Genomic DNA, 6,932 nt, shown 5'->3' with positions numbered 1-6,932 from the left:
CGGGGCTGTTCCTCATCTCCGGCTTTCCCCTCACGCAGCCCGGGGGCGCCGAGAGCGCGGGGCGAGGCGGGGCCGTGCGCAGAGCCCGCCCCGAGCTCGCTGCCATTGGCCGCCGGTGCCGTCAGTCGCGGTTGCGGCGCGCTGATTGGTGGGAGCGGGGCGCGGCGCGGCCCCGGCGGCGGGCTGAGGGCGGCCGTGGCCGCCCAGCGCCGCCATTGGCCGAGCGGCTGTGCGGGCCCGGCAGCGGCGGCAGCGGCCGGAGCGCGGTGAGGCGGCGGCGGCGGAGCTCGGAGGCGGCCCCGGCGCAGGTGGGAGCCGCGCTGGGCTCTGCGGGGGCTCGGGGCCGGCTGCGGGCGGAGGGGGCGGCAGGGGGCTCCGGCGGCTCGCCGGTGCCGTGTCCGGCCCGTGCCGGCCCCGGGCTGAGGGCGCTGCGGGAGCGGCTGCCCGCGGTCTCCTTCCCGCCGGGGCCGGGCAGGAGCCGCTGCCGGAGCAGCGCTGGCTCGGCCCGGCTGCTGTGGGTAGGACAGAGGGGCTGCCCCGCGGCCGGGAGCGGGCGGGGAAATTCCCGTCGCCGGAGGTTCGTGTGCCCGGGGGAGAGCGAGGAGTCCTGTCAAAGTGACTTTATTGCCGAGCAGGGGCAGAGGCCGTGGGGCATTTGCCGTGCGCTCTCTGCCGTGGCTGTAGTCCGCAGCCTCCTTTTTATCCTCATTTTCCCGGCCGATCTCCCTCTGCCTTTGCCCACCGGCTGAGTTCCTTGGAAGGTTCCGACTTCCCGATGCGCCTGGAGCCTGTCCTCGTTAATGTGCACCCTCCTTTTGTATAACAGCCGATATTCATGGCTCTGTTAAGTCTTTGTTCTTCTCCTCCAAGTTCAGGAATGTAGCAGGACTTTGAGCAGCTGTCTGGGTCAATTTGTAACATTTATTGGAACTGATGGTTTCTCCCCTTATCTACAAGTGCCCGGCCCTATCTCCAGGCAGATTCACTCCTTGACTCTGTTTTGTTCTTCCCGGGTCCTCTTTGGTTTTGGGATTATTCTCGGTGCCCTCATTCCCTGTCCTTTTGTAGCCGTTTGTGGATCAGGAGGCCTGGCTGCCACCTGCATGCCCTGGCTCAGCTGCTGGATGAGCTGCACTGCCAAGGTGTGGAGCATGGTAAAAAGATGAGAGTTGCTGCAGCACAGAAGAGAAGAAGCAGCATTCGTTTGACCCCTGGTGTGCCAGGGAGCCATGAAACTGTGTCCTATATCCATCCTTTCCATGTTTGACCAATACATAAACTGCTCTCCTATTTCCTTTGTTAGCTTTTTTACCACTTTTCCCTTGTCATCTCTTTACCAGCAGCAGTTTGAGTCATTTAGTTTTCCACAAACTCCTGTTTTTTCTGCTCACAGATAATCTGATCCCATCCCCTGGTGAAATGTTGTGTTTCTCATTTCAGTGGATTGGTCAGCAGGAATGTCAGGAGCTGGAGCTGTCTGGTTGGTTCTTATTCGGAGGACAGCTTGTAATCTAATGATGCCATTGTAATGATAAATGGGTTCTCTGACTCCTGATATGAATTGGTGTGGGTTCTCAGGGGCTGATCCATGGTGTTGTAGGATTTGTTCTGGTGGCCGTTCATCTTTTCCCCATTTTTGGGTGCTCCCTTCAGCTGGGGCTCCATCAATTGACCGCTTTTTTCTAATTACATCATCAAATACTTGAATTCCAACTGATTTCCCTGAACTTGTTCTAGGAAAAGCCCCAGTGCTGTGATACACCCTGTACAGCACAGACAGTGACAGCAGATGTTGGAGTGGGCAGAGGGATGATCCCCCCCATATTTTAGTGAAGTTTTCACAACATTCTCCATTTGCTGTTTCCCTTTGCAGCTTCAGCCATTTCTGTTGCAGAGTCAGAGATCCTCAGCATGGGCTCTGCCTTCAGCTGTGCAGATTCCATCTGTGCAAGCAGGCAGAGCTTGGGGTGAGGGGCAGAGGGAATCAGCCAATTCCTGCCCCAGGCAAGAAGAGCCAGGTACATTGTCCCCATTTTGCCCCAGCAGTTTTAATTTGCATTTCTAAAGCTCCTGTCCAGGCTACCTGTTTAAACATTAAGGGCTCACTTTAAATCTCTTCTAGTCATGCAGCCTAAAAGTGAACTTCGAGAAACCCAGATCAAAATTTTGGTGTATTTTACTGCTATGCAAAAACATAGACAAAAAATCCCAAGGTGATTCAGTTTTTTTTTACTTCCCCTCGGAAGAAAAACTCATTCTCACATTCTTTACCCAAACCTAACCAGCTACATAGAAGTATGAGTAATAAAAAAATACTCTAATGCTCTAAACTTTGCATTGAAACTTCAGGAAAAAGAAAAACTTCACTAATCTTTTTAGTGTTAAAGGCATTCCTTGATTCTTGCCAGGATATGCAACAAAAATCTTTCCATTCCCACATCGCCCAGGTGTGCAGAGAAAATAGTTCCATTACATGTGGGTTTTACTCGATTTTCCCCAAATTTGTGCAGTCTGAAGCAATCTAAATCCACTGGTTTAATATTCTGTAGTTTCAAGTTGTGCAGTTTTATTATTTGGTTTCCTATTGGACTCGGATTTCTTTGCTTGTGCTGTTAATGAGGTGGGAAGTGCTGGATTTCCTTCTCAGGCTTTTGCAGACCAGGTGTCTGCAGCCCTGCCGGGGGCAGTGTCTGGGGTAGGTGTTGGTTGCTGTTTGCTGCTGGGGTTGATGTTTTGCTGCTGGTCGTTGTCTTTGTGGGTCTCTTTTGGGCCATTCCCAGTGTGTTGAGATGTTAAACTCATCTCCACTGAGTGGTGTAACATCGCTTAACAAAACCTTTAACATTTCTTTCCCTAAGGCCAAGGCAAAGCAAGCCTGAGTAGAGAAATCAAAGGTTAACAATGTTCAAGTCTATGAGCTGGTCTATTTTCCATGGATGCACTGGCAGGCAGGGCAGTGTGTGAGTGTGAGTGTAAGTGAGTGGAATTGTCCCGGTGTGTCCCCAGCAGCTGTGGCAGTGCAGGCCCAGCGAGCACTGAAGCTGCAGCAGTGGCAGCAAGGGCTGGCCCCGGTGGCTGGAGCTGCCCAAGGAGGGTGGCCAGGCCGAGGATTTCAGCAGAGGAGGTGTGGGCAGGCCCAGGGCCTTGCCCCGCTGTGGAGCCCTGGCTGCTGCTGCGCTGCCTTCAGTGCAGGCTCAGGGGGGCCTCCCATCCTCCTGCTGCAGGCGGGAAGTGCAAATCTCCGGGGCTGCAGAGACCTGGAGCCCAGGCTGAGGGGTCCCCCCGTGTTCAGCTGTGCTGGCGGCTGTTTCTGGCCTCGGGGCCCCTTGGCATGGGCCACGCCACTTGGCCACCAGTGGTGCTGCTTTGCACTCCTTAGGCAGAGCCCATGTCCTGCTTGGATGCTGGCAACAGCAAAGTGCCAAGGCAGGCTCTGTGCCAGCCCAGCTTCCTGGGGGAGAGATTGCACCAGAGACAGGATTCTGGCCACAGACTGCTTTAAATGTGCATCCCTTATCTCCACCCTGCACTAGGTGGAGAATTCCCAGGGTAAGGAATTCCCGAGATCAATTGCAAGGGGAAATAATTGAATATCTGCTCTGGCTCTGGCTCTTCTTCTTGCCCAATCCAGTGGCAAAAGCCGTACCCATGGCATCTTGGTTTCTATCCCCAGCTTCCAAAGGTGTTTCTTTCTTTCTTTCCCCATTCATTCTTTGTACCCAGCCTGAGCTCTGGGGGTGCCAGGGGTATGGAGGTCCCATTGTATTCCTAAAGCTGCCATAACTCCCTGGAGGATCTTTCCTTTGAAATTAGTTCTGCTCTCTGAGTCTGTTGCTTCCACAATCCCTTTTGTTGGAATTATGTCTTTTAGAAATACCTTAATAAGTGATCCAGTGGTTGCCCAGCAATCAGAATTGCTTTTGCCCCCCTGTTAGGTGAGATGGTGTCACCAGAAGATATTGAAGCCTTCCTGCTCAGGACATTTCAGTGCCAGGCTCTTACAAGCACACACAGCTGTGCTGGTTGAGCTGACCATGGGGGTAACCTGCGCTTTGTCTGATTCCCTTTCCTCAATAACAGCGTGTTTTGGAACTCTTTTCCATTCTGCTGCCCTTGAAGAGCCATCCACCAAGACATTTTCTGCCTCAGGCCAGGCAATGTCTCCTGAATCTCCCCCAGGCTGGGTCTGGAGCTGTGTCACTTGAATGCAGTGCTGGGTTTCTTCCCAGCCCCTCTGTGGGCTGTTCAAACAGGAGGCTGGGTTAAACCCTTCCCCTGTGCTCAGTTCTGAATCCTCCTGTGCCACTGAACAAGTTTCACACTGTAATAACCGAGCACTGCTCATCCATTGCGAGGCTCTTTTGGTTATCAAAGCTTGACCTTGATGGCAGACTGGAACAGTTGGAGATCCTGTTGTCATTAGGTTTTGGGCCTCGGTTCCCATTGAAGCTGTGGCTGCACAATTTTGCAGCCAATGAGGCCACTCTGGCCACTGGGTGAAACATTTTGGCCCAAAAATTCCTTTGGCATGGCCCTGTTGAACATTCACCTACAATTCCAATTTCTTTTCTGAGTCTGGAAGAGCCAGAGCTGAGGCATCAATAGTTTTGGTTGTTCATTTTCTCAAGTTTTGCTCACTTTCTCCTGTCCATACCACAGCATGGAGGCTGTCTGGGGTTAAAAAGTCCTACAATGTTCTGGCTGGAACATAGAATCCTCAATCCACGTTGTGTATTTGTGTTTTAATTCTCAGAATTGTTGCAGCTCGTTTTGGTCTTTTCCTTATTTTAGTTTACTTCTTTACATCTGAAATTGCCTAGACTCTCTCTGGGTCAATCCTTCAGTCAAATTATGTCCCATATATTTAACCTTTTTCTCCACCATTTGCAATTTTTTTTCAAATACTCAAGATATGACTTTTAGCCAGAAAATTCAGCCATTTCAGAGGGGCTTTGTCTAGCACTTGTTCTTGTCCTCCTCATTGGAGGCATCTGATTCCTTGAGTGCAGGATAGGAGTGCTGTAGGGAGACATCCCTGGCTCCAAAAGCACTGCCTTTAGCAGGGACTCCATACCAGGCTGTGAGCCCTTCCTTCCCTCCCCTGGAACAGGGTGTTGCTTTTAGACACCACTTGTCCTGGTTGCTTCCAAGTAATTTGGAGAGACTTCATATCAAATTTTCCCTTTGGGTCTGCCCACACCTCTGGGTTCACTTTGATTTATTGAAAAATTATGGATATTGATCTAGTACCGATATCCAACTGTGACGGGCAAAAACTCTCTAACAGTTTAAAGTTAGAAAGTGTGTGTTTATTCAATGCCGGGCATCGTGCGGGATCGCTCCCAAATACACACTGCACCTTGCAGGTGATTACAGCGTCTTTTTATCCATAGAAGTACTGAATACACAAAATACAAATACATATTCATATTTTTGGTACATCCCATTCCCCGCTTCGTATGCTAATCACTCCAAAAGCTATTAAGCATGCGTAGTTTGTCCCTTGAAATGGGTCGGTGGTCCCTTTCATGGGTCGGGGTCCCAAAATGAGGAAGTAAATGAAGTCTTCCTCCTTCTGACCTTTCTACCTTTTCAATGCAAATATGACAAATGAACTCTTGGTAGAACTCCCATTCCTTGTCTTCAATTGGTTTCAGAATAGAGGAGGCCCACAATTGTCTTATGTTCCTAAAAGCTATTTGTCAGTTTCTATATTCTTCATTATTAAAACCAGCTAGCTAAACATTGTGCTGACAAGCAATCAATTATTAGTTAACTACTAACTCCTAACTTCATCAAGTCTACTCATTTATTATTATTATTTTAATTAATGCTAGTAAAGATTATTTCTAACTAAAACCTTAGCTCCTTTAAAATCTCTAAATTCCTTAAAGTTTACATTTCAACTTCAGCATAGGCCTTGCCAGACATTTGACACAAAGGTACAGCAGCAATAGCCTCTGTATCACCTTTTACAATACTACAATGCCACCATCAAATTCCTTCCTAGTTAATTACAATCAGAGTAGGAAGAAAAAGAATTTAGTTTATTTCAAACCTATCCCCCACAGCTCCTAATAGTGATTGAACAAATGACACCAGCTCAGCTTTCCCATTTATTCCCTTAATAATGAAAACATTCCTTTACAGTTTTCCCCCCTTAGGTGTAAGATTCAGAGTGGATGGAGAGGCCCCTGTGTCCATCAGGAGAGGCCTCCTCTGGATGCAGACCCAGCCTGAATGTTCTCCAGGGCTCCAGTGTGGTGGGTCCCCGGTGGGATGGGAGCTCAGAGAGCCCTGCCAATCCATGTCCATGCAGGGGTGGACTTGCTCCTGCTGAGGGTGCTGCTGTCTGTGCTTGCAGTGTCCTTGTGGGCTGCAGCTGGAGCCCTGACTCCTTCCCAGGGGCTGTTTGGGTGGGCTCTGCCCTGGCCAGGAGGGCAATGCCTCTGCCAGGTGCTTGTGGCCGACCCCGTCATGCCCTGGGTGCTGGGGCCCCCTTGGGCCCTGGGGTTGATCCCTCAGGGGCTGTGGGAACTCTGCCGTGGCCTTTGCCTTCAGCTTGGCCTTTTGCTCATCCCTTCTTGCCTTCAGCTGCTGTGCCTTTGTGCCCAAGTGCTGCAGGGCTTCTTGTGCCACTCCTGCAGCCCCGGTCACTGCCTGTGGGTGCTCATCCTCTGAGAGCTGCTGAGCTTTCTGCAAAACCTTTCCTTTCTGCAGGGACCCAGACCAAATCCTGAACAGCAAATCCTGATCCTTCATGTGCACTCTGCATTTCCCAGCTGTTCCTTTGTGTTCCCCGTTGTGCTCAGGGTCCCTGCCCAGCCCGTGTGGCAGAGCCGGTGCCTGTCCTGCCGCAGTGTCCAAAGGCGGCCCCCCCGGCGGGCAGGGCCGGCAGCTCCCCGGGGCCGGGCAGCGGCCGGGGCGTCCCG

The 6,932-nt window shown here is 51.3% G+C and overlaps 1 protein-coding gene across 1 annotated transcript in view; it reads left to right on the top strand.

Moving 5' to 3' along the window:
* Nucleotides 1–217: 217 nt before the first annotated feature.
* Nucleotides 218–6,932, top strand: part of LOC144247626 (uncharacterized) — a 169,588-nt gene continuing 162,873 nt past the window's right edge. Inside the window, exon 1 of the mRNA XM_085581175.1 lies at nucleotides 218–308. The gene's annotated coding sequence lies outside the window, so the exon portion shown is untranslated. The remainder of the gene's footprint in view (nucleotides 309–6,932) is intronic.

The sequence above is a fragment of the Lonchura striata genome, chromosome 5 (genome assembly GCF_050655825.1).
Source record: "Lonchura striata isolate lonStrDom1 chromosome 5, ASM5065582v1, whole genome shotgun sequence".
NCBI classification, from domain to species: domain Eukaryota; kingdom Metazoa; phylum Chordata; class Aves; order Passeriformes; family Estrildidae; genus Lonchura; species Lonchura striata.
Note: the sequence above shows the minus strand (reverse complement) of the source record. Positions and strands in the feature narration are given on the sequence as shown.